Source organism: Elephas maximus, chromosome 14, assembly GCF_024166365.1.
Source record: "Elephas maximus indicus isolate mEleMax1 chromosome 14, mEleMax1 primary haplotype, whole genome shotgun sequence".
Taxonomy (NCBI): Eukaryota; Metazoa; Chordata; class Mammalia; order Proboscidea; family Elephantidae; genus Elephas; species Elephas maximus.
In genome coordinates, this window is record NC_064832.1 from 99,230,095 (window position 1) to 99,256,695 (window position 26,601).

Consider the following 26,601-nt stretch of genomic DNA (forward strand, 5'->3'; position numbering starts at 1 on the left):
GCCCTGTCAGGGAACACAACAGACAACTCCTGAGGGAGCAGGAGACCAATGGGATGCAGACCCCAAATTCTCATTAAAAGACCACTCCTAATGGTATGATTGCGACTAGAGGAATCCCAGAGACAATGCTCCCCAGAACTTCTGATGGCACAGGACAGGAACCATCCCTGAAGACAAATCATCAGGCATGAAAAGGACTGGTCAGTGGGGGGGAGAGAGATACTGATGAAGAGTGAGCTAATTAAATCAGGTGGACATGGGAGAGTGTGTTGGCAACTCTTGACTGGAGGGGGGATGGGAAGATAGAGAGAGAGGGAAGATGGCAAAATTGGCACGAAACGAGAGACTGTAAGGGCTGACTCAATAGGGGGAGAGCAAGTGGGAGAAGGGAGTAAGATGTATGTAAACCTACATGTGACAGACTGATTGGAATGGTAAATGTTCACTTGAAGCTTAATAAAAATTAAAAAAAAAAAAAAGTTAGACATTATTGTCCTCATTTTACAGATGGAGAAACTTAGAGGAGAGGTTGGTCATGCAGCTAATAAACGCGAGCCTGACTTATTTCTCAAAATCCCCAATGCTTTAAAATTCAAGTCAGTTTTCCAACGGCTTTGGTCACATGCCCGTAAAGTAGCACCAAATTCTAAAGTGAAGTGTAATTGCCTTTGGAAAATGCAGCCTTTTAACCAAAAGAGTTTATTACCTCATAAAAGAGGAAGAGTGAACAGCTCTGTGCCACCTTGAGCCCTACCTTCTGTAGTGACGGCTGCTACCAAACGTTCCTGCCTCGGGCCAAACTCTTCACGAAAGCATTGTACTTGAACCTCCAGCACAGAGCTGATGGACCAACTTTTCTGTAAGTGCTTATTTTCCTCAGACTAACTTTTCAGATGCAAACTGGAGAAGAGAAAAAGAACCAAAGAATAATAATTTTTAACTGACTATGTATCTCTTTTTAGGCACTTTCTTTTGGCATCTTTATAGAAAATATGCTGAGTCATGTCCATCCATAATTACCAAGTGAGGGAAATTGGCAGAAAGAGATGTACTTCTTGTTTTTCCCCTTTAAATCTGTTGACATGAAATCAATTCCAACTCATGGTGATGCCCATGTGTGCCACAGTAGAACTGTGCTCCATAGGGTTTTCAGTGGCTGATTTTTTGGACATAGATCACCTGGCCTCTCTTCTGAGGTGTCTCTGGGTAGACCTGATGCAGTGGTTAAGAGCTCAGTTGCTAACCGAAAAGTCAGCAGGCAGTTCAAACTCACCAGTCCTTCCACCTCCATAAAGATTGTTGTTATTGTTGTTGTTAGGTGTCAGGGAGTCAGTTCTGACTCATAGTGACCCCCAAGTGACAGAGCAGAACTGCCCCATAGGGTTTCCAAGGAGTAGCAGCTGGTAGATTTGAACTGCTGACCTTTTGGTTAGCAGCTGAGCTCTTAACCACTATGCTACCAGGGCTCCCCATAAAGATTACAGCATTGTAAACTCTGTGGAGCAGTTCTTCTCTGTCACCCAGGGTCGCTATGAGTCGGAATTGACTAGACAGCACCAGGTTTGGTATTTTTGGTTTCCCTTTGGGTCTACAGAGAACGATCCAGTGGCCTTACCATTTTACTTGACAGCCCACGGAGTTCTGCTCCTCGGAAACCAGGCATCCCCCGTCCTCCACGTGACGTGGTTGGAGTCCACGCGGCAGCACAAACATAAGAGCCTTCTCAGCATCTGCCTCCCAGGATGACACAGCACCACGAGGGGGTCTAACTAGGGCAGCTTCACGGCTTCACTGATTCTTGACACTTGCTTCTAGTTGAGGAATCTCATACCAAATTGAAGGAACCCTTGTGGTGCAGTGGTTAAGCACTTGGTTGCTAACCAAAAGGTCGGCAGTTTGAACCCACCCAGCAGCTCCGAGGGAGAAAGACCTGGTGATCTGCTCCCGTAAAGACTACGGTCTAGAAAACCCGAGGGCGCAGTTCTGCTCTGTCACATGGGGTCTCTGAGAGTCAGAATTGACTCAATGGCACCCAACAACATCAAACTGACATTTCTCACAGACAAGCCACATTATTGACTGTTCCAGTCAATTAAAATCCCCCTGCTTTTCACATGCTTTGCTCTTAAAAGGTCCTTCATTCTGTATTTGCTCAGCTGGACCTGGGGAACTTAAGTTCAGTGCTCCACATTTTTCCCCACTCAACCGTGTGCTGTGATTTGGTCCATCTATTAGCCTGTTGAAGGGGATCCCTTTGGACACTGCTATGTCACCTTCCACATGAGCAGTCTGTCCAGCTTCCTGTCAGTCTGATCAACAGGCACCAAGATCCTCATCTCAGGTGTTGATAAAAGCTTTCAACAGGAACATGGTCACAGCAGACTCTGTCAACCTCACTGCCCTTGACTTCCCTCCAGGTCAATGGGTAATAGCAATGGACTCTGTCAGTGTACTTGGGAAATTACAGAGTGTAATGGTTTGAATTGTGTCCCCCCAAAATATGTGTCAATTTAGTTAGACCATGTGTAGTTGTCTTCCATCTTGTGGTTTTCCTATGTGTTATAAATCATAATCTCTGCCTGTGGTTAAAAGGATTAATCAGGTCACCTCCCTGATCCGAAGGGGAGTTTCCCTGGGTGTGGACTGCACCACCTTTTATCTCTCAAAAGATGAAAGGGAAGCAAGCAGAGAGTTGGGGACCTCATATAACCAGAAAGCAGCACCAGGAGCAGAGCGCGTCTTTGGGCCTGGGGTCCCTGCACCTGAGAAGCTCCTTGACCAGGAAAAGATTGAGGACAAGGACCTTCCTCCAGAGCCCACGGAGAGAGAAAGCCTTCGCCTGGAGCTGACACCCTGAATTTGGACTTGTAACATACCAGACTGTGAGAAAATAAATTTCTCTTTGTTAAAGCCATCCACTTGTGGTATTTCTGTTATAGCTGCACTACATGACTAAGACACACAGTTAATATGTCCTCTATTGCAAATAAACATCCAGAGGTCCCAAACCCAAACCCTTTGCCATTGAGTCGACTCTGACTCATGGCAACCCTACAGGACAGAGCAGATCTGCCCCGTAAGGTTTCCGAGGCTGTGGTTTCTATGGAAGCAGACCTACAGGTCTTTCTTCTGCGGAGCCATTGGGTGGGTTTGAACCACTGACCTTTCAGTTAGCAGCTAAGAGTTCGACTACTGAACCACCAGGGCTCCTCTCTAGAGGTCCAATGACAGCTAAAATTCGCCTTTTCACCTTTAGGATTACTCCCTTGACTTCAATGATTTTTTGAGTCATGAGTTGTTGGTTGTTTTTTTTGTTTTAATCATTTATTTATTTTTTGTTGTTGTTGAAAACATACACAGCAAAACATACACAATTTTTACATGTACAATTCAGTGGCACCGATTACAATCTTCAAGTTGTCCAAGCATTCTCACTCTCCTTTTCCTAGTTATTCCTCCACCGTTAACATGAACTTACTATCCCCTGAGCTTCCTATCTAACCTTCCAAATTGCCATTGTAATTTGATCCCATATAGATAGTTCTTTAAAAGAGCACAATGCTCAAAGCAGACATTCTTTACTAATTCAGCTATTGCTGGGTTTAAAAAAAATTTCCGCGGATATTTTTGGTTTGTTGTTTTTGTTGCTGTTAGATGCCATCAAGTTGGTTCTGACTCGTAGCAACCCTGTGTACAACAGAACAAAACACTGCCCAGTCCTGCGCCATCCTCACCATTGTTGTTATGCTTGAGCCCATCGTTGCAGCCACTGTGTCGACCCATTTCTTTGAGGGTCTTTGTCTTTTTCTCTGACCCTATACTTTACCAAGCATGATGTTCTCCAGGAATTGATTTTTGGTTTCTATTTTTGGTTTAAGGTTTAAAAATTATCTCAGGGCAATAGTTTCAGGGACTCATCCAACCTCAATGGCTCCAGAATTGCATTCCATGAGAATTTTAAATTCTATTTCACATTTTTATTCCTTTTGATCGGAATTCTTCTACAGAATCTTTGATCAAAATGTTCAGTGGTGGTACCATCCAGTTCTTCTGGTCTCATGGCAAAGGAGCAGTTGTTCATGGAAGCAATTGGCCACAAGTTCCATGTCCTCCTCCTGTTCCTGACTCTCCTTCTTCCTCTGTTGCTCCAGGTAAATAGAGACCGATTGTTGTACCTTGGAGAGTCGTGAGTTTGTATAGACCACACAAGTTCTCGTTCATCTGTTCATTTAATCGGTAACTTTTGAGTGTCTCCAGTGTACCAGGTGCTGTGCTAGGCGTGTGACAGGCCCATGAGGTGGACTCACCAGCACCCTGTGCCCACAGCAGTGACAGCCTGCAGGGAGACAAACGCTAACCACACACTCCTTCACTTCAGTATGGCTACGTGCTGTAAAGGAAAGAACAAAGAGCCTCAGAGAGCTTCCCTTCCCTGAGGAAGGTATTAAACTCGGACTGAAGTCCGCCAGGCAGTGAGCGAGAAGAGTATTAGTTTCAGCAGAAGAAACAGCCTGTGAAGATGTCGAGTGGGAAGCAGCTCCTTCAAGGAGCAAAGGGATGGGCAGAGCAGCTGGCGCTGGGAGCAGGGAGGAGGCTTGCTGTGAAGATGGGCAGAGACAGGCTGCAGGGCCTGCGAGCCATTTAAGTAATGAGGAACTTACCGTAGGAATAAAGGGAACTCACTGAAGGTTTGAGCAGAGACGTGGCAAAATCAGCTCTGCATTTTTTTAAAAATCACTCTAGCTTGGCTGGCTTGCTGCTGGCGTGTGTTGGAGAGGGCAGGGGAATATGAACCATTTACTATCAAGTCTTGGCTAGGGTGGCGCGTTTCAGGAAGGACAGTGGGCGGGGGAAACGCAGAGGGGTTACATGTCTATCGCGGTTCTCTTGTGACACTGTGCCTCTGAATGCATTAAGGTATTCGAATCCAGGGAGTTTTTTAAGTATGGGAATTAAATATGGCAGCTGCAAGTGAAAAATATCATTACTATTTAAAATTACAGGTTGGTCTTGGTAGAATCATTTCAGGAAAATAATCTGGAGTATATATTTGTATATCCTATCGTGGGCTCTATAGGGTCACTATGAGTCAGAATCGACTGGATGGCAACGGGTTTGGTTTTGGTTTTATCATTAGTCCAGGCAGTAGAGAGTCCGCAAAAAACAATGAAAATTGTACTTAAGGATCCTAAAATTAACTTCAGAAGTAGTCACCTTCACTAGCGTGCATTCAAGAAGAGTTTATCTTGCTGCACTCTTCCTTCCACGAGTTCCTTAAGTAGGCAAATAACTCTTCTTCATTCGTAAGGCACACTAGGATGGAAATACGGCACGTTGTTAAATCTGATTGCCCAAGAGCTCTCCCTGGTTATGTGGAACACAAAAGTCTGAGCAGTCACATAGTTGTGTTATCGCTCATGGAATGTGGCAAAACTCAACATGACTCCTAACAATTTTAAATCTGGGACCAGACACAAGCCGCAGTCCTTTAATCAGGAATGCCCGTAGACTGAACAACCTCATCAGTAAAGCCAGAGGCACTGGCAACTTATTAAATAGCCCAAGGAGTCTTTTTTTAAAAACTTTTTTTTTTTTTTTAAGTATTTTGGAGAAGTGGATTCTTAAAAGTATAATCTCCCAAACAAGAGAAACCTTACTGAATATCTGCCATTGACAATCATCTTCTAAATGGAAAAAAAAAAACTAAAGTATTTTTGGTGTGCATACTTATATATGTTTCTAAATGTTTCATGCATGCACACACATATCAAAAATATAGTTTGAAAGAGAGAAAATCGGAACGTAGATGTATACGTTTTGCAACATTTTTTCATTTAATTAACTAAAAATGTATCATAAACCTAAACTTAAGAGCTAGAAAAAAATATAGGGAAAAGCAGGGCTTTGGCTATACAAAGATTCCCTAGAAAAGACAAAAAAAACATGAAACATAAAGAATTAGATAACTTGTTTATCAGATTTAAAACTTCCGCTCTTCAAAAGACACTGGGAAAAAAAAAGGCAAGACACAGTCGAGGAGAAAATATTTACAAAACTTGTATCTGATGAAGGTCTTAGATACAGAATGAAGAACCCTTACAGCTCAGTAGGAGCCCTGGTGGCGCAGTGGTTAAGAGCTCAGCTGCTAAACAAAAGGTCGGCAGTTCAACTCCACCAGCTGCTCCTTGGAACCCAATGAGGCAGTTCTACTCTGTCCTATAAGGTCGTTATGAGTCGGAATCAACTCGACAGCAACGGTTTTACAGCTTGGTAAGAACAAAAAAATAAAACAAAAATGGACAAAAGATTCAAATGGACACTTCACCAAAAAACATATACCGATGTGCAGCATCAAAGGTAATTTGGGAAATGCAAACCAAAACCACAATGAGACACCGCACCACACCCACCAGAGTAACCGAGGACCCTGACACCAAGTGTCGCAAGGGTGATAAGTAGCTGCATCTGTCACTGCTGGTTGGAATGCGAAGTGGGATGGCCACTTAGGAAAATAATTTGCCACTTCCTTATAAAGGTAAATAGGTGCCCTTGAGTCGATTCAGACTCATACTGACCTCATGTGACAGAGAAGGACTGCCCCATAGGGTTTCCTAGTCTGTAAACTTCATGGGGAGCCCTGCTGGCATAGTGGTTGAGATCTTGGCTGCTAACCAAAAGGTCGGAAGTTTGAATCCACCAGCTGCTCCTTGGAAACCCAATGGAGCAGCTCTATTATGTTCTATACCGTCACTATTGGACAGACTTGATGACAAGTTTTCTTTTTTTAAATCTTTATGGAAACAGATCACCATTACCTGTGGAGGCTCTGGTGGATTCAAACCGCCAACCTCACAGTCAGTAGCTGAGAGCTTAATCATTGCACCACCAGGATTCTTTAACCAAAGAGTTGTGGTGTTGTCAGGTGCTGCTGAGTTAGTTCTGACTCATAGCAACCCTATGTACAACAGAACTAAATACTGCCTGGTCCTTTGCCATTCTCAGAATCCTTGTTATGCTTGAGTCCATTGTTGCAGCCACTGGGTAAACCATCTCGTTGAGTGTTTTCCTGTTTTTCACTGACCCTCTACTTTACTAAGCATGACGTCCTTCTCCGGGGACTGGTCCCTCCTGATAACATGTCCAAAGTGTGTGAGATTAAGTCTCACTACCCTTCCTTCTGAGGAGCATTCTGGCTGTACTTCTTCCATGACAGATTTGTTCATTCTTCTGGCAGTCCCTAGTAGATTGAATATTCTTTGCCAGCACCATCATTCAAAGGGATCAATTCTTCTTCAGTCTTCCTTATTCATCGTCCAGTTTCACATGAGTATGAGGCGACTGAAAAAAATCATGGCTTGGGTCAGGTGCACCTTAGTCCACAAAGTGACACCTTTGCTTTTCAACACTTTGAAGTATCTTTTGTAGCAGATTTGCCCGATGCAATACATCACTCAATTTCTTGACTGTTACTTCCATGCCCATTGATTCTGAATCCAAGTAAAATGAAACTTTTGACAACTTGAATATTTTCTCTCTTATCATGATGTTCCTTATTGTTCCAGTTGAGTGGATTTTTGCTTTCTTTATGTTCAGGTGTAATCCATACCGAAGACTGAAGTCTTTGATCTTCATCAGTAGGTGCTTCAAGTCCTCTTCACTTTCAGCAAGCAAGGTTGTGTCATCTGCATATTGCAGGTTGTTAAATGAGTCTTCCTCCAATTCTGATGCCCCATTCTTCTTCATATAGTCCAGCTTCTCAGATCACTTGCTCAGCATACAGACTCAGTAAGTATGGTGAAAGGATACAACCCTGATGCACATCTTCCCTGACTTTAAACCAATCAGTATCCCCTTGTTCTGTTGGAACAACTGTCTCTTGGTCTATGTACAGGTGCCTTATGACCACAATTAAGTGTTCTGGAATTTCCATTCTTCAAAATGGTATCCATAATTTTTTATGATCCACACAGTCGAATGCCTTTGCATAGTCAATAGAACACAGGTAAACATGTTTCTGATATTCTCTGCTTTCACCCAAGATCCACCTGACATCAGCAATAATATCCCTCATTCCAAGTCCTCTTTTGAATCCAGCTTGAACTTCCGGCAGTTCTCTGTCGATGTACTGCTCCAACTGCTTTTGAATGATCTTCAGCAAAATTTTACACAACAGAAAATTGTGTGTGACATTAATGATACTGTTCAATAATTTGCGTGTTCTATTGGCTCACCTTTCTTTGGAATGAGCGCAAACATGGATCTCTTCCAGTCAGTTGGCCGGGAAGCTGTCTTCCAAATTTCTTGGCATAGCCAAGTGAGCACCTCTAGTGCTGCATCCGTTTGTTGAAACATCTCAATTGATATTCCATCAATTCCCGGAGACTTGTTTTTCACCAATGCTTTCAGTGCAGCTTGGACTTCTTCCTTCAGTACCGTCAGTTCTTGATCATATACTACCTCCTGAAATGGCTGAATGTTGATCAGTTATTTTTGCTACGGTGACTGCCCGTATTCCTTCCATCTCCTTTTGATGCTTCCTGCGTCATTCAATATTTTCACTGTAGAATTCTTCCCTATTGTAACTTGAGGCTTGATTTTTTTTCTTCAGTTCTTTCAGCTTGAGAAATGCTAAGTGCATTCTTCCCTTTTGGTTTTCTAACTCCAGGTCTCTGCACGTTCATTATAATATTTTACTTGGTCCTCCTGAGCCATCTTGTGAAATCTTCTGTTCAGCTCTTTAACTTCATCGTTTCTTCTTTTCACTTTAGTTACTCTATTTCCGAGAGCAAGTTTCAGAGTCTCTTCTGACATTCATTTTGTTTTTTTCTTTGTTTCCTGTCTTTTTAACGACCTTTTGCTTTCTTCATGTATGATGTTCCTGATGTCATCCCACAACTTGTCTGGTCTTCGGTCATCAGTGTTCATTGGATCAAATCTATTCTTGATATAGTCTCTAAATTCAGGTGGGATATTCAAAGTTGTACTTGGCTCTCGTGGACTTGTTCTAATTTTCTTCAGCTTCAACTTGATCTTGCGTATAAGTAATTGATGGTCAGTTCTGCAGTAAGCTCCTGGCCTTGTTCTGACTGATATTGAGCTTCTCCAACATCTCTTTCCACAGATGTAGTCGATTTGATTCCTGTGTATCCCATCTGGCGAGGTCCAAGTATAGAATCACCATTTATGTTGCTGAAAGAGGATATTTGCAATGAGTTAATTGGTGATCTTGCAAAATTCTATCATGAGATCTCCAGCATTGTTTCTATCACCAAGGCCATATCTTCCCACCATAGATCCTTCTCTTTGTTTCTACCTTTAGCATTCCAATCAATGTCCATTATTGAACTTCCATTCAACTCTATTCTCTCTTGAACTCTTATATAATTTATTCTTTAGTTTCTTTACTGAACTTGATCACCTTTTATTGCATTTATTCCCATTCTTTGGTCTATTTTTACTCTTAGTTTTAGAATTTTTTATTGTAGGCATTTTTATTAACACAAATGCTCGTTGAAGAATATTTAGTTCAGCTTTGAGTGTTGCGTTGCAGTTTGCTTCTGCTTCATGGTTAGTTTTTGAGGAAGAACTTTCAGGAGTTGAAATTATTTGATTTATATTTTCTGTTTTCTTATTATAATAGCTTTGTATGGAGTTGGCTTGATTTTTTTTTCTTTTTGGATAAGGCCTGTTCTACAAAGTCAGCTTCAAAATGGGCTCCAGTCTGTTCTTCTCTGTTTAGAGTGAAGTGCTGTTTCTTTCATTGCAAGGTTGTTAACAGAAGGAGCTGTAGGTGTGTCTGGTTTCTCTTAAGTTCATTTTCTTGGTTTTGGCCTGAACAGGTGCCTCCCCCTCACCTATGTGTGTCTGAGCAGAAATGTGTTCTCTCTGGCAGAATGGCAGGCACATTCATCATGGAAACTCCAGAGGAGGCCTTAACAGACTGTGCCTGGATTTATACCTGGGTTCCTAACCAGTGGGCTGAGATCAGAATTGTAGTCAGAATACCAGGTTCTCTCTCGATCTCCAAGGAGAATCTAAAAACAGACTGGAATCCATGGTGAAGCTTACTTTGTGGGACAGGTCTTTGGTTCTATGATAATTTTCAAACTGAGAAGTGAATTTAAATACAAAGATTCACTAGGTGCTTAGCTAACTAGTGCTGCTATAACACAAATACTATAAATTGGAGGCTTTAAAGGACAGAAATTTATTTTCTTACAGTTCTGGAGGCTAGAAGTCCAAATCAGGGTCTCAGCTGTGTCAATTCCTTCCTTGCTGGTATCCTTGGGTGTTCCTTGGTTCCTTGGTGTTCCTTGCATTGTAGATAATACTCACAGGCAACTGTCTTCCTCTGTGTGTATATCTCTGTGTCTATTTTGGCCTTTTTATAACTCAGATGTGATGAAGTTTAGGATCCATCCTACCCTTGTATGACCTCATTAACATAACAACAACAACCAAAAAAACCCTCTATTTCCAAACAGGAGCATATCCACAGGTACAGAGGCCAGGACTTCAATACGTTTTTTTGAGGGAAATAATTCAGTATATAACACTGTGTATGTGCAGATCAGCAGCAGCATTCAAATTTCAGATAATAAATTCTGAACCTGAATGAAGATCAAACCCACCTGGTACCAGCCACCTGTAAGACCTGTCCAAGTCCCAGGTCTACTATGTACCAGGTGTGAAATTTCATAAAGCTTATGCAAATTCTACGAATCTCAGTTTTCTCTTTCGAAAAATGGAATTGATAATATTTTTCATACAATTACTATGAGCATTAAATGAGAAATACATAGAAATGAGTTAACAGAATGCCACGTGGGGTTCACTATTATTATCATTATTGATAAAAATTCTCACAACTAGACCAATAATCAACAGCATGATAAATGAAGAAAAAACTGAAGTTGTCAAGGATTTCATTCTACTTGGACCAATAGCCAAAGCCCATAGAAACAGTGGTCAAGAAATCAAATGACTAACTGCACTGGGAAAACCTGCTACACAAGACCCCCTCAAAGTTCTAAAATGTAAAGATGTCACTTTGAAGACTAACCCAAACCATGGTCTTTTCAACTGCCCACGTATGCATGTGAACACTGGACAACGAAAAAGAGAAGAAACAAAAAAAACTGGTGCATTCGAATTACGGTATTGGCCAAAGAATACTGAACACACCTTGGACTGCCAGAGAAACAAACAAATCAGTCCTAGAGAAATACAGCCAGGGTGTTCCTTAGAAGCGAGGGTGGCGAGGCTGTGGCTTACTTACTTTGGACACATCATGAGGAAAAGCCAACAGCTTGGAAAGAACATCATGTTTGATGAGCGAAAATGAGGAAAATCCTCAAGGGGGTGGGTGGACACAACAGCCTCCACAATGGGCTCAAACATAGAAAAGTTACCGAGACGTGGCAGGACGGCAGCGTTTTGTTCAGTTATACGTACAGTCACCATGAGCGGGAGCTGACCTGACAGCACCTACAATGACACGTTCCTGGTGAGGACAGTTGACTATCCTGTTGCTGCTGGGGTGATCCCAATGCATAGTGACCCCACAGGACAGAGTAGAACTGCCCCGTGGGGCTGGCTAGGCTGTAGCTTCTATGGAAGCAGGCTGCTGCGTCTTTCTCCTGAGGAGCAGCTGGTGGGTTCAAAACGCTGACTTTTCAGTTAGCAGCAGAAAGCTTAATCACTATGTCACCAGGACTCCTTACAGCTGAACATAAACAAAACCCAAACCAAACCCAGCGCTGTCGAGTTGATTCCAACTCATAGTGACCCTGTAGGACAGAGTAGAACTGCCCCACAGAGTTTCCAAGGCGCGCCTGGCGGATTTGAACTGCCAACCCTTTGGTTCCCAGCCGTAGCACTTAAACCACTACGCCATCAGGGTTTCCTAGTTGAACATAGTTCCTCTGTATTTACTACCTTAAAAAGTAGCTTTACTCAGATGAGCTCAAGAGACAGAAAGGGCCACACAAACCAGAGACCACATCAGCCTGAGACCAGAGCTAGATGGTGGCCAACTACCACCATGACTGCCCTGAAAAGGAACACAACAGAGAACCCCTGATGGAGCAGGAGAGCAGTGGGATGCAGACCTCAAATTCTCACAGAACGAGCAGACTTAATGGTCTGACTGAGACTAGAAGGACCCCAGAGGTCATGGTCCCCAGACCCTTTGTTAGCCCAAGACTGGAACAATTACCAAAGCCAATTTCTCAGACAGGGATTGGACTGTACTGTAAGACAGAAAACCATACCGGTGAGGAGTGAGCTCCTTGGCTCAAGTAGAGACTTGAGACCATGTGGGCAGCTCCTGTTTGCAGAGGAAATGAGAAGGCAGAGGGGGACAGGAGCTGGCTGAACAGACACAGGGAATACAGGGTGAAGAAGAGGAGTGTACTGTCACATAAGGGGGAGGGCAGCTAGGAGTACATAGCAAGGTGTGTAGAAGTTTTTGTATGAGAGACTGACTTGATTTGTAAACTTTCACTTAAAGCACAATAAATAGATAAAAGTAGCTTTACTCACTGAACATGCTACCTGCCGTTGAACATGCTACGGGCCGTTGGACACGCTATGTGCCATCAAACCTGCTACATGCCACTGAACCTGCTACATGCCAGACTCTAATGCTTTACATACAGCATCCCATTCTTTGTAACAACGCTTGAGGTAGGTAGTGGCCTGGTGTTACAAACGAGGAAATTAAGGTGGGTAGGGTAAATCGCTTGCCCCAGGCTACACGTCAACTTGGTGACAGCAGAACTAGGATTCGACACAGGAGTTGTTTTTCTCCAAAGCCCCCTTCTGTTCCAGGTCTTCCAGAGATGCTTCTCACTGACTTCTTCCTTCTGTGATTCTTCTTACACTTACATTGTAACACTCAATGCCTCAGGTTTTATCTCGTCTTCTTCGCGGCTTTCTGGGTTTATGCCTTGACTCCCCCCACTCATCTGTCAGTTTGTCCTACTGTGATGCTGGAAGCTATGCCAGCAGTGTTTCAAATACCAGCAGGGTCACCCACAGTGGACAGGTTCCAGCAGAACTTCCAGACCAAGACAGACTAGGAAGAAGGACCTGGAAATCTACTTCTCAAAAAAGTTGGCGTGTGAAAACCTTACGAATAGCAGTGGAGCGCTGTCTGATACAGTGCTGGAAATGAGCTCCTCTGTAACAGTGGACTCAAACACAGTAACGACTGCGAGGATGGCGCAGGACCAGGCAGTGTTTCTGCTACACATGGGGTCGCTATGAGTTGGAACCAACTTCACAGCACCTGGAAACCCTGGTAGCACAGTGGTCAAGAGTTACGGCTACTAACCAAAAGGTCTGCAGCTCAAATTCACCGGCCGCTCCTTGGAAACTCTATGGGGGCAGTTCTACTCTGTCCTATAGGGTCACTATGAGTTGGAATCCACTCAACAGCAACGGGTCTGTGTGTTGGGACTGATGGCACCTAACTCCAGCAGAACTGCAGTGTGCTCTTTGAAGGCAGTAACTATTCTTGTTTGTTTTTTTTACCTGATTAAATGCAGTTTATTTATTTAACTTTGTTGTTGTTGAGACTATACACAGCAAAACACACGCTGATTCGACACTTTCTCCGTGTACAGTTCAGTGACACTGATGACATCCCCGGACTCTGCAGCCGTTCTCACCTCCTCTCCTGAGTTGGTCTCCCCCACTGACTCACTCATGAGCCCACTGCCCCTTAAGGTTCCTGTCTAACCTCGCGAGTCTGATCCCACACAGATAGTTCTTTAAAAGAACGTGATGCTCAAGGCACGTGCTTGTGTATTTTTAACCTCAGTGTACTGCCTCTTCATCACGATGGCAGCAGAGTCTCAGCCAACCCTCAGTAAGTCAGGACATCGATGGGAAAGGTTTACTCTTTTCTCAGGGAAGACACAGTTCCTGGGTTCCTGCTGTACCCTACCATCGATACCCAAGTGAGCTTTCTTCAAAAGTTCAAGACAAATGTCGCCAAGGGTGTCTGGGAAACACAGGAGGAATGTTTAACCTAAAACAAACAAACAAATCAAATCCACACAGAGAAAACATCAGACTTATTTGGTTTTCAAAGCCTTTTTTTAAAAAACAACATTGGGTGCTTGGGTTGCCAAGTTTGTAGAACAATGCAAGCACATGGATTTAGAAGGAAACTTTCCAACTACTAGGAAAATACCTTCCCTGTAAACCCCCAGCAAGGGGTGGACTAGCCTGAGGCCTGTGACCTGATGGCCCCAGCTGACCTTCAGGCTCCCTTCGAGCTCTGCCTCAATGCCTACGTTATTATTGTTGGGTGCTATGGAGTCGATTCCAACTCACAGAGCAGAAACACCCCATGGGGTTTTCTAGGCTGTAATCTTTACAGGAAAAGACTGCCAGGTCTTTCTCCCATGGAGCTGCTGGTGAGTTCAAACTGCTGACCCTCCAGTTAGCAGCCAAGAGCTAAACTGTTGTGCCACCAGGACTCCTTAAAAGGGTATCACCACAATGAAATGGCAGACAGAACTGCCACTGACATCAGTCTGAGAAACTGTCTCGGTTTCTGGAGTCTGACAGACCCCAGAAAGCAATTTAAATTTAACAACTTGTTTAAACGTCTTTCCCAACTAAGGAAGCTGGGGAGTCCTGGCCTGGGTCATGCAGCGTTCCAGGGGCCTGGAGTGGACGCCTTCCCACCCAGCTGCCATCAGCCCCTGTGGGGATACTTCTGTCATTGTCTTTCTGGTCAGGAAAAGGGAAAAACCTAAGAGAAATCTGCTAGGTGAGGTTAGCAGAGAAAGACACAGCACTTCCCTGGGAGCAACAGCTGGCTGAGCTTCACCCCCTCCCTGCCCAGGGGCAGGAGTTGAACCTAAGACTTTAATAACCTTTGGCTTCCAAGTACAAATGCCGACTGTAAGAGAGTTTCCAGGCACAGGCTGGGAAGCCCACAGGTAAGGCTGGCTCAGGCACCTCCTGCGTGGAGGACGGAGAGGATGTTGATGATAGCTCCCTAGGAGTGACAGCCAAGCCAGGGGCACAGCGCCCAGCCATGAGGCCACCACGGGTCCCCCTAAAGCAGGAGGGAGGTGCAGCTGGCCTTCCCCCCTCGCCCGGTGCCCTGCGTGCTGCACGGAGCAGAGCCTGGCCTGTGTGCCCAGACTCCCCACGTAGAAATCACCTTTTTGCCCTCCCCCAGCCCACCAGGGCCTCTCAAGGCTCCATCTTACTCAGGCCCCAGCTCATCAAACTCTACACCTGCTGCTCATCCACCTTGAAAGGTAAGTGTGAACACAGAAAGGGGAGGGATATTTCCACCAGGAATTCACTCCAGCATGATTGGCACCATGGGACCGAGTTAGGTGAATAGAACAGACCCAAAGCCTCGTAAATAAAGAGCTTTAAATTGTCAAAATGAGCTAGACTTCCAAGGCTCCATGTAACAAAGCCCTGGTGGCACAACAGTTAAGCGCTCAGCTGCTAACCAAAAGGTTGGCAGCTGGAGCCCACTCAGTGGCTCCGCAGGAGAGAGGCCTGGCAATCTGCTCCAGACTAGAAAGCTGTATGGACAGTTCTACTCCGTCACATGGGGCTGCTATGAGTCAGAACTGACTCATGGCACCCAGCAACAACAATACGTCCCAAAGGGGCGTGCGGAAGCCCTTCACGACTATCTTAGATTCCAAGTCATTAGGTCTATCAATTTGCTTTTTTATTTCTCATCATTACAACCGGCTTATCTTGTGCTTCCTTGGGCAGCCTTCTGGCACTGAGAGTGGGTAGGGTACCGTCAGTGCCAGTGTGAAACGCAATGGTTACAAGACCATAGGCACATGTTAAAAAACAGCTGGAAATTCCAGAATCACCAAGAATGAATCACTATTCTCTTAAAGGAAGTCAAGAAAGAGTTTCTAATGGGAATCAACCAAATGCTGAAGATACTGAACAACCACTAAAACGAGCGATCTTAGCACATCTCTGAGACACTGGGTGCCCTCCACTTGGCCCCCGAGTCACGGCGACCCCACTCAGAACAGAACGAATGCTACCCAGGTAGCCAAACGACTGGCTGCAATAGGACCGCTGCGACCCTGCTTTTCAGAAGTCGGTCGCCAGGTCTTTCTTCCAAGTGTGTCTTCTTCTGGAAGTTCTGCTGAAACCTGTTCTGCGTCACAACAACATGAAAGCCACACAGTAAGACAAATGGACAGATGGGTGGTGGTTAAAGAAGGCTGAGGCTTCTTAGATACGAGGCATTTGAGCAGTATATAAATGAAGTAAGCTAGCCAAGCAAATTTCTGGAAGCAAACACTTCATGTAGAGAAAACTGCACATGCAAAGACCCTGAAGTAGGCATGTTCAAGGAACACCAAGGTGGCCACTGGGACTGGAGCAGAGTGAGCGAGGGAGTTATAAGAGATGAGGAGGAGGAGGCTGCCAGGACCACAATCCCCAAAGGTCTCGTAGAAAGAGGCCCTGTGTGTCACAAACGGTTAAAACGGTGGGGGGGTGGGCAGGCCGGAGGACTTTGCGGCAATTCGGGTGGCAGGTATTGGTGGCTTCGGTCTGGCTGGTTACTGTGGAGACAGTGTAAAGTGATCAGGTTCTAATAATGTTTTAAAAGATGAACAGATGAGATTTCATGAGGGATATGAGAAAAAGCCAACTCCTAGTGACCTCGTGTGACAGAATAGAACTGCCCCATAGGGTTTTCTGGGCTGTAATCTTCACAGGAACAGATCGCCAGGTCTTTTTCCCACAGAGCTGCTGGGTGGGTTCAAACTACCAACCTTTCTGTTGGCAGCCAAGCGCTTAACTCCTGGCGACCTTATGTACGACAGAACAAAACGTCGCCCTGTCCTGCACCATCTTCACGATCCTTGGCATGTTTGAGTCCACTGTCGCGGTTATTACGTCAATCCATCTCGTTGAGGATTTTACCCATTTTCATTGACCCTCTACCAAACATGATGTCCTTTTCCAGAGATTAGTCTTTCCCAATGACGTGTCCAAAGTGAGTTGAAAGTCTCGCCATCCTTGCTTCTAAGGAGCATTCTGGTTGCATTTCTTCTAAGGCTGGTTTGTTCAATCACCCATGTTGTTATTGTGTGCCATCTAGTTGATTCCGACTCTTAGCAACCCCACGTGACAAAGTAGAATTGCCCTAGAGGGTCTTCTAGCCTGGGTTCTTTATGGGAGCAGGTCACATGGTCTTTTCTCCCACGGGGCCTCTGGTGGGTTTAAGCCATTAACCTTTCAGTTAGCAGCTAAGCACTTAACCGACGTGCCACCAAAGCTCCTTCACTCACCCATAACTCTCTTTAACCCAGTGTCCTTCCACATGGTGTTTTAACTGGTCCCCAAGCCCTCGACCGCCTTCTCCTTTGATCTGATGCAGCTCCCTCCCCCAGTCCTTCTCTGTCATAATTACTCTGTATCTACTTTGTGTTCCCATTACCCAGGACACCCAGTGCCGTCGAGTCGATTCCGACTCATAGTGACCCTATAGGACAGAGTAGAACTGCCCCACAGAGTTTCCAAGGAGCGCCTGGTGGATTCGAACTGCAGACCCTTTGGCTGTCAAATGCTGTTTTCAGGAGTTTGATCATAAACACTGGGATTGTTCTCCTCCATTTATAGGGACAGTGTGGCGATCACTGCTGTCACCTGAGCAGCTAGCTCCTCTTTCTATGCGGCTTTGATCCGCTAGAGAAACGATGCTGTCGTTGGGTGCCATCCAGTCTATTCCAACTCACAGTGACCCCACGTGACAGAGCAAAACTACCCCAGAGGGTTTCCTAGGCTGTAACGTTTATGGCAGCAGATCACCAGGTCTTTTCTTCTGTGGAGGGACTGGTGGGTTTGAACTGCTGACCTTTCAGTTAGCAGCTGAGCACTTAACCATTGTGCCACCGGGAACTTTAAATCCCTTTTGGAAAGAAACTTTCTGTTCCTCTGTGAGGGGCAAGCTGGAACAAGAAGCCCGTCCACTTGCTGTGAAGCTCCAATCAACGCCCGTCCTCTCCCTATCAGCTCTGCGGGGAGCTCGCCGGCATCACTATCAAATCATAGCACACCCAGGAGGCCGCTCGTTGAGATGGTGAAGGTGTCAGTGTGAGGGACCAAACGTAATTTCTTACCAACAATAAAGTTATGCTTGCAAATCACTTACTGTTTAAAAAGTGAATTAAAACAAACAAAAAAAGTGAATCGGAGAAAGCTAAAAGGTACCCCTATATTATTGTCGTTCCCTTGCATTCCAGAGAGAGAAATGTTGTTGTCTCCGGGTGCCATCGAGTTGATTTCAACACACAGTGACCCCATGTGACAGAGTAAAACTGCCCCATAGGGCTTTCTAGGCTGTAATCTTTATGGGAGCAGATCGCCAGGTCTTTCTCCTATGGAGCTGCTGGGGGGAAGGGGAGTTCAACCTGCCAACCTTTCAGTCAGAGAGAATAGGATGGAATGACCGCCTGTGTGCTGGGAGTGGCACAGGACCTTGGGCTTCCTCATGACACCATGAGACTGAAGCGCTCACATGAATGGTACTGTGTGCCTTGGCAGAGAAAATGCTGACGACCATGACCTGGCTACCTAAGGGCAGCAGCATAGAGAGACTCAGAAGAAAAGTGAGGAGGACACTGGCCCTGTCTTGGCAAAGATTATTCTCAAGGACCCTAGAGGTAAAGAGACTAGGGCCGATTTAATGGCTTTTTTTCAGGGAGCACCCTCTGCCACCACCTGCCTCATCTCACGCACAGGATAAGTGACTATCGTCAGAGTTATTGATTGGTGCTTCAAGCAGGCAGGAAGTCGACCAAAGCAGATCAAGAAGGAGACTGACGCACCTGTCTGCCCAACATGACTTGTGGGGAGGAACTCATTGGCATAAAGGTCATTTGCCCTCCTGGCTGCAGATGGGAACAACACTACTATCACCATCACCGACAATACGAACAGCAGCTGACATCGTTACTACACCCTGGTCCATTTTATCATTTAATTTTCCAACAACCTTGTGAGGCAGTTTCTTCCAGGTCCTCATTTTCACAGATTAGAAGACCAAGGCGTCAAGGACTGAGGTAAAGGGTCAGCAGAAACAGGGGAGACCCTCAATGAGATGGATTGACACGACAGCCACAGCAACGGACTCAAATACACCAAAGATCATGACGATGGAAGAGGACAGGGCGCAGTTTGTTCTGTTGGACGTAAAGTCACCGTGAGCCGGAGTCAATCTAAAGCCACTAACAACAACAACACCGTGAGCCGGAGTCAATCTAAAGCCACTAACAACAACAACACCGTGAGCCGGAGTCAATCTAAAGCCACTAACAACAACAACAACGTGGGTGGTGAAAGGACTACTAGCTGCCAACCAAAGGTTTCTTTATAAAGAAAACAAAAATCCTCACAACTGGACCGATAAGCAACATCATGATAAATGGAGAAAAGATTGAAGTTGTCAAGGATTTCATTTTACTTGGATCCATAATCAACACCCACGGAAGCAGGAGTCTGGAAATCAAAGCATTGGGCAAATCTGCTGCAAAGGACCTCTTTAAAGTATTGAAAAGCAAAGATGTCACCTTGAAGACTAAGGTGTGCCTGACCCAAGCCAAGATGTTTTCAATGGCTTCATATGCACGTGAAAGCTGGACGATGAATAAGGAGGAGTGAAGAAGAAGTGGCACCTTTAAGTTACGGTGACGGTGAAGAATACTGAATATACCAATACCATGGACTGCCAAAAGAACGAACAAACCTGTCTTGGAAGAAGTACAACCAGAATGCTCCTTAGAAGCAAGGATGGTGAGACTGCGTCTCACATAGTTCGTACATGTTGTCAGGGGGGATCAGTCCCTGGAGAAGGACATCATGCTTGGTAAAGCAGAGATGATTTAGGAAATAATACTAGAGCCATTATTCCCTGTCCTTGAGCACAGGGAATGTGACCCAGCTGGAGCTAGGCTCACAAGAACTCACAAGGACACATCAACTGAGCCCTGGGATATAAAGACCATCGCGAAGATAATCTTGGAAAATATCTTTTAGGGAAACTCATATAAACCAGAACACAAGAGACTTTCCACTCTTATTCTATTAACATACAGTGAATAGAAATCTGTTGGACCAACGAAGCCCCTCCTGACTATTGTTACTGAAACCTGTACCAACGATTGATAAGAAAGACAATTCAAAATGTAAGATCACAGTTTCTAGCCAATCTGTGAAAAGGTGAAGCTTTCAATGGTTTTGTCCATTTGCTGTGTTAATATATACTGGTGACTCTGTGGACTCGGGTGGGCAGACACGGCTGTGGCAGTGTGCTTGTCTGTTTTCCCATTCTTGTCTATTCTGTAACATTCTCCGGACTCGGGCAGACACGGCTGTGGCAGTGTGCTTGTCCGTTTTCCCATTCTTGTCTATTCTGTAACATTCTCCGGACTCGGGCAGACATGGCTCTGGCAACATGCTTGTCCGTTTTCCCATTCTTGCTTACTCTGTAATATTTCCTCAGATTCGGGCAGACATGCCTCTAGCAACATGCTTGTCCGCTTCCCACTTTTGTTTTTTTGAATATATGCCAAATAAAACTTTCTTTTTGCTTTAATAAACTTTGTGATGTTTTTACCCTACAACACGGGTCAGCAAAAAAGAGGAATACCCTCAACGAGATGGACTGACTCAGTGGCTGCAACAATGGGCTCAAGCATAACAACAACTGTGAGGATGGCGCAGGACAGGGCAGTGTTTCGTTCTGTCGTGCATAGGGTCACTGTTGAATTGGAACTGACTCAACAGCACCTTAACAACAACAACCAAAGGGTAGGGGTTCGAGTCCACACTGCCCGTGAGCACCCACTGGGAAATGATTGAGGTTGGACTTCAACTTCATTTTTGGAGGTCTGACACCAAAGCTCACAGCTATTGGTGTCACGTCCAAACTGGCCTCAAATTCTCGCGTGAATCTCTTTTTTGGCCAGAAGACACAACCAGAGGAATTGCTTTCAGAAGGTTGGTAGAAAAAATATAAACACACTGAGTGCCTGGTGTAGGGAGTGAGGTGGCCACATGCAGGATTTTGGTCACCGTGGTGAAAGTGGTTTTTGTGCAGTACTGGGAGTAAAGGCCTGTTGGAGTGGGTTCAAGAGAGAATTTGAGAGAGGAACTGAAACACGAGATGTATAAGCTCTTTTGAAGAATTTGGTTACCAAACCGAGCATTTCTTTACAGGAGGAAATAGCTGAAAATGAAATAAAATAGAATAAGCTGCCCAGATAAATGTATTAGCAATAGATCTTCAACTGGTAAATAAATGAGAAGATTAGATATTCAATACAACTGGACCCTTCTGGTGTCAGTGTCCTGAAAGGTCAGCGGTTCAAACCCACCTAGTGGCTCCATGGGAGAAAGATGTGGCAGTCTGCTTCCGTAAAGCTTACGGCCTTGGAGACCCTGTGGGCAGTTCTACCCGGTCACATGGGGTCGCTGTGAGTCGGAATCGACTTGACGGCACCCAACAACAACTTCTTGTGAGGCAGCCAGGCTTTCCCACAAACACAGGCATTGGTGCCCCTCCCCTGGAAAAGGCCTGGGCCACTGTCATGGATTGAATTATGTCCCCCAAAAATATGAGTATCAGTTTGGCTGGGCCCTTATTCCCAACATTGTGTGGCTGTCCTCCATTCTGTGATTATAATTTTATATTAAAGAGGGTTATGGTGGAATTGTCGTAACACCCTTACCCAAGTCACACTCCTGAGCCAATGTAAAGGGGGTTTGCCTGGGGCGGGGTCTGTACCACCTTTTATCTCTCAAAAGAGAAAAAGGAAGAGGAAGCAAGCAGAGTGATGGGGACCTCATACCACCAAGAAAGCAGCACTGGGAGCAGAGAACACCCTTTGAACACGGGTTCCCTGAGCGGAGAAGCTCCTAGTCTGGGGAAAGGCTGACGAGAAGGCCAGCAGAGAGAGAAAGCCTTCCCCTGGAGCTGATGCCCTGAATATGGACTTCTAGTCTACTCTACTGTAAGGAAATAAATTTCTTTTGTTAAGCCATCCACTCGTGGTATTTCTGTTATGGCAGCACCAGATGAGTAAGAGAACCACGCAGACCACTGGTCTTTGTCATGTTCTTCGATGAAAACCCACCAAGCGCTGGCTTCATTTTCTGCCTAGACTGCTGCTGAACCAAATCTTGGGATCGGAGTTAAAATTTAAAACTTCTGCTTCAAAAGCTAGGAATTTTCAGGACCCAAAAGTAACTTGCGATCATTGATGAGAACCAAAGTACAAGTCATTCAATCAAATCATTCAAAAACGCTTGTCACCAGGACGGCCAATCTTTACGATGCAGTAAGTGCAATAAAAGCACATGGTGCATGCAAACTCCTACAGCTGGAAGGTGCACCCGCAGTGCAGACGTCCCCTCCTCCACGTGTCTGAGAGCCCCCACCCCTCACTGACGCTGGACTCAAGCCTGACAGGTAAGAAGAGCCAGCTGTCCTAATCTGTTTCTTCATATACTATGGTCAACATCTTTTCCTGTATTTATTTTCCCTGAGTTTCTTCTCAGGAAATGCTGTTTATGACCTTTGCCCATTTTTCTCTCTGGTTGCTTGTCTTTCCCTATTGATTGGAAAAGCTCTGTGTGTGTATTAGGGAAAGAAGGAATTTGCCAGTCATATTACCTGCAAACGGCGGGCATGTGTGTGTTTAGCAGCATGGGTCTTGGTCTCCCTGTCATATTTTAAAAGAAGTCATCGCTTCAAGTTTACAAAAAAAAAAAAATACACTTGTTTTCTTTAATGCTTTTATGGGGTTTTTAAAATTTTTTACTTCCTAAATCTTTTAACGTATTGTTGCTGTTGGGTGCTGTCAAGTCAATTCTGACTCATAGCGACTCCATGTGACAGAGTAGAATTGCCCCATAGGGTTTCCTAGGATGTAATCTTTAAGGAAGGAGCCCTGGTGGTGCAGTGGTTAAAGCACTCGACTGTTAACCAAAAGGTCGGCAGCTTGAACCTACCAGCCACCCCACAGGGGAAAGACCTCGTGATCTACTCCCGAAAATATTACAGCTTAGGAAACCCAAGGGGGCAGATCTGCTGTGTCACACGGGGTCCCTCTGAGCCAGAGTCCCCTCGACAGCAACAGGTAATCTTTATGGGAGCAGGTCACCAGGACTCTCTCCCGTGGAACCGCTGGTTGGGTTCGAACCTCTAGCCTTTCAGTTGGCAGCCAATCTTTAATATATCAGGAGTTTATTCTGTAAAGTGAGGTACGATGTGGGTTTTTTTCCTTCCAAATAGCTAGCCAGGATTCCCATCCCTGTTTCTCTGATAATCTGCTTTCCCCAACATCCTCGAAATGCGAATTTTATCTCCCCATTAAATATATATATATATATATAAGATTCAACTCGAGAGGTGGGCTCACCTGGATGCGATCACACTCAATCAATTGAAGGACGTTTTCCTTTTTCCTTCTCACCAAATCAAGGACTCGGCACCTGCGATGCTCACAGTCTCTAACTCTGTATCTGGGGTGGCGTTAATCTGTGTTGTCAATAAACTGCTGCCTACTTGCTTTATGACTGGAAGTAAGTAAGCAAATAATTAATTAGGGTCCTCTTCCTAGTTCTGTTGTTTAAAAAATGTATTACCTCATGCAGACTTTGTAACAGCCTGGAGATTGTTGACCCTTGAAAATACTGACTGCTGGAACACTCGCCCTAAAGAGCTCAGAATTCTCACTCTTTGCGGCTCCTCTCTCTGTGCCTAGAATTCTAGTCAAGTGCACACCCTCTAAGGAGCCCTGCTGGTGCAGCTAACGGAAGGTTTGGTGGTTTGAACCAGGGCTTCAAACTGTTTCATTCTGGTTCAACCCCTTGCTGAGAATTTGCCTTTCCACCCCAGATGTACTGAATCAGAATCTTCAATTTAAAATACACGTACATAAGAATCACCTGGGGATCTTGGCGGGGGTCAAACGAGAATGAACCAATTCAAAGCCCTGGCTCACACACAGAAATACATGCAGACACACACATGCTCACTCACACATGTGCACTCGCACACACACATGCTCACATACACAGATACATGCACACACATGCTTGCTCACGTGTGCACTCGCACACACACGTGCTCACATACACAGATACATGCACATGTTTGCTCACACACATGCTTGTACATATGTATGCTCACTCACATACACATGCTTGCTCACACGTGTGCACTCGCACACACACATGCTCACACCCACACATGCACACGTTTGCTCACACACAATGCTCGTACATATATGTATGCTCACTCACATACACACGTGCTTGCTCACACGCGAGCACTCGCACACACATATGCTCATACACAGATACATGCACACACATGCTTGCTCACACACTTGCACAGACGCTCACAGAGATACATGCTCACACATCTGCACACTCGCTCACACACAGAGGCTCACACATGCTCTGCCTGGTCTCACTCTAGACTGGTGATCACTTATTACGTGACGTGAACTCTTGGTGCCGTCCAGCAATCCTACACCCTCTGCTCTCCTCAGAAATTACACTTCCTCTCTCTTCGCACACCTCCAACAGCTGCCACCTTCACGTCGGCATCTCACCGGCACCTGAGCCCACCCAGGCTACCTGCCTCCTACCACCGATGATGGGGGCGCCCTTGTCTCTGCAGCCTGGAGGCCTGTGATTCCAGCCCTCCTGCCTACTTGGAACATTGCTCCAGCAATTCTCTTCTCTCTTCCTGCGTTATTTATCATTGCTCCTTTGTTGTTGTTGTTAGCTGCTGTCGAGTCAGCCCCGACTCATGGCGACCCCATGCACAAAGGAAGAAAGCCATGCCCGGTCCTGTGCCGTCTCCATGATCAGCTGTGGGTTGGAGCCGTCCTTCTTTACAGGACAATTTCTAGAGGACACAGACATGCTGAAATACCTGCTACTTTTAAAACAAAACAAAAACAAAAACACCCTCTTCTAGCCCCACATGCTGCCAGCAACTGCCCCATCTTCAGTCCCCCTACTGGACAAAACTCTGAGTTTTGTCCTGAACCCACCCAGCGGCTCTGTGGGAGAAAGACCTGGCAATCTGCTCCCGGAAAGATTCCACTAAACAAACCAAACTCATTGCCATCGAGTCGATTCCGACTCATCGCGACCCTATAGAGCAGAGTAGAACTGCCCCATAGGGTTTCCAAGGAGCGCCTGGTGGATTCGAACCACCAACCTTTTGGTTAGCAGCTGTAGCTCTTAACAACTATGCCACCAGGGTTTCCCCCAGAAAGATTACAACCTAGAAAACCCTGTGGGACAGTTCCACTCTGTCACATGGGGTCAGTATGAGTCGGAATCAACTTGATGGCACACAACAACAACATTATGGGTTAAAGAATCCCAACAGATGACACGGGGCCAAAACACTCTCACTGTGAGGGTCCTGCAGAGCCGAGAAGAGCGGCGGAAACGGCGCTGACGAGGTGATTCCTTTGTCTCCTGTGCACGTCCTGGTGAGCAGGGAGGGACAGCAGTGAGATCGCGACAGCAGCCACCATTTAGTGAGGGTCCCCCACACGCCAGACCTTTCAGACACTCTCTTTACTCCTCAGAACCTGAGAAAGTGAGTGTATCCTATCGGCCCCGTTTACAGAAAAAGAAACAGGTGTAAGAAGGTTAAATAATTTCCCCAAACGTACGGAACTGACAGGGCTGGATGAGGACATGACCCACCATCCTGACTTGTAACCTCAGGCTCTTTCTAAGATACCAGGCCGCCTCTTCGGGTAGCCGAGGGGCCCGTCGTACGAGAGCCGGTGCCCAGAGCCGAACAGAGAGCAGGTGACACCCAGAAGAGCATCAGGCACTGATGACAGGAGGCGACAAGCCAGAACCGGTCGTGGCTCCAACTCATGGCGACCCCACATGTCAGAGCAGCAGGATTTTCAGTGGCTGGTATTTTGGAAGTAGATCGCCAGGCCTTTCTTCTGAGGCTCCTCTATGTGGACTTGAACTTGGTAACCTTTCACACAGCAGGTGCAGGCATTAACCCTTTGGACCACCCAGGCATTCCACAGGGGCAATGGTTGTATTATGACAAAAGCAAGGGCTTGGGAAAACGTAAAAGAGTGGATGTGCGGAAACGTCCGGAAGCCTGGACCGGGTGTAGGAGGGACAGTCACCCATGGCCTCGCCTCGCCTGTGTTTAAGTAAGAGCAGAACACACGTGGACAGCGGAAGAATAATTCTCTGCTGGGAAGCTGCCAGGTCTGGCTCGGCGTGGCTTTGCCTACAGGATCTGATTAGTATTCCTGAGCTTTCATTAGCGTTTGAAGGAAATGCCCAAACGAAACAAAGCCACTTCTAGGAGCTGAGATCTAACACGCTAACCCAATTTCTCTAAAGCACCTCGTCTGTGATAAAACGCTGGGCAGGTGCCTCCTTTTTGTGAGCAATTTTAGTTCTCAACAAGACAACCATCTGTGCAGACACCTTGGGGTTCACCTCCTCCACGCCTGGCCATGTGTCCTGGTGGACTGGACGGTACAAGGTACCTCATCTGCTACTGGGCCA